This window comes from Herpailurus yagouaroundi, unplaced genomic scaffold (genome assembly GCF_014898765.1).
Source record: "Herpailurus yagouaroundi ecotype Mexico unplaced genomic scaffold, PumYag 77, whole genome shotgun sequence".
NCBI lineage: Eukaryota > Metazoa > Chordata > Mammalia > Carnivora > Felidae > Herpailurus > Herpailurus yagouaroundi.
In genome coordinates, this window is record NW_024412388.1 from 21649285 (window position 1) to 21651346 (window position 2062).

Here is a 2062-nt window from a genome sequence, read left to right on the forward strand (position 1 = left end):
ATGCTTTCTAGTTTTCTTTACCCTATTTTATTTTCCTCCATTTTACTTATCTGACATACTTTTTTTCCCCCCCTCCCCAAACTAGAATGGAAGCTCCGTGAGAGCAGGGGATCTTTCCGGTCTCTTACTCACTGCTGTTTCTACAGTCCCTGGAACAGTGCCTGGCATGTGGTAGAAGCTGAATAGATATTTGATGCATGAATACTAAATAGCCAATACTCATTGAAGGGGAACTATGTACCAAGCATTGTTCTAAGCACTTTACATTTGTTAACCCATTTGGTCCTCACAACAATCCTATGTGGTAGATAACATTATTTACTTCATTTTACAATGAAGAAACATATTTACATTCTACTCTAAACAATAGATACATTGGAAGCATTGTAACTCATGAAATTTATTAAACAGAGTCTTTAAATGTCCTACAGAACTTAATACCTAAAAGGAGCCCTTCAATGAATCATTTTATAATAATGGTGTTTTATTTGAAGACATGTTTAGTTACTACCAAAGTTAAAATTTTCAGTTGTAGGACTGAGTCTTGATCAGGCTGCAGCTTGGCTAGGATTGCAGAGATCTGGGGCAGTGGTAGCTGATAAGATTTTGTGATCTGTGCTAGGCAGCAAGTCCCCTGTGCTGTCTCTCCAGAGTTCCAGGGAGGAAGTACTGATGGGAGGGAAAGTTCACTTAATGAAGGATTTTAGAACCCAGATCATCTGTCAGTCACAGGAAGTACTGACTTATCACACTTACATTTCTATGTATCTGTGTAATCTCTATGCCCAATATGGGGCTCAAACTCATGACCTGAAGATGTAGTTGCACACTCTATTGACTGAGCCAACCAGGTGCCTCTGACTTATCACTTTGTTAATGGCCCTATTTGAGATGTTGCCGGTGTCAGGGTCCCTGCTTAGAACTCCTTTCTTTCTTTGTTAAGGTCCTCCTCTGTGGAGCCCAACCCCTTGTGCCAGTTGTTACATAGGATCCCTACTCCATAGAACATCGATAGCACTGTAAAGCCTTTGCTAACTGAGCAAAAAGCAAATATTCCCTTGGTCCAGGAACAAAATGGAACTTTTATGCCACAGAAATGCTAGATTCACACTGCTTTTGACTGAGACACTCCGGTTAGCCTTTCTGAGCAAACTGGACTCATATTCTTGCCTTGTTTAAATTCTCTGTAGTTCCCACCCAAGGACCAAGGAAGGATTTATCTGTAAAACATTGTCACAAATAGTTCAGACACAGTCATTGGTTTAATTATTTTTTCTTGGCACAAACTTAAAATTGAACCAGCCCTCCCTGGCTTCATTTCCCCTTGGCATTATCTCCAGAAATCTCATTTGCCCTCCATTTTTCTCTCTGATTATCAGATTGAGACTGTAGCTGTTCCCTGGTACACTGCTACTCAGACTTTTAGGTCTTATGTATCAATAAAAGAGGGGAAAAAATGGGGCTCCTGGGTGGCTCAGTTGGCTAAGCGACTGACTCTTGATTTCTGCTCAGGTCATGATCTCACAGTCATAAGATCAAGCTCTGCATTGGGCTCTTTGCTGAGAGCGGAGCCTGCTTTGGATTCTCTCTCTCTCTCTCTCTCTCTCTCTCTCAAAATAAACAAAAAGAGAGAGAGAAAAAAGTCTTAGGAACCAACCTGGAGTTCACATTACATTTTACCAAATAAAGATTTTTTTTTAATTTTTTTAATGTTTTATTTATTTTTGACAGAGAGAGAGAGACAGAGCATGAGCAGGGGAGGGTCAGAGAGAGAGGGAGACACAGAATCCGAAGCAGGCTCCAGGCTCTGAGCCGTCAGCACAGAGCCCGATGCGGGGCTCGAACTCACAGACCGCGAGATCATGACCTGAGCCGAAGTCGGACACTCAACCGACTGAGCCACCCAGGCGCCCCTAAAGATTTTTTTTTAATTTTATTTATTTATTTTGAGAGAGAGACAGAGAGTGAGCAGGGGAGGGGAAGAGGGAGGAGAATGAGAATCCCAAGCAAGCTCTGCACCCTCAGCACAGAGCCTGATGTGGGGCTTAAACTCACAAACCCT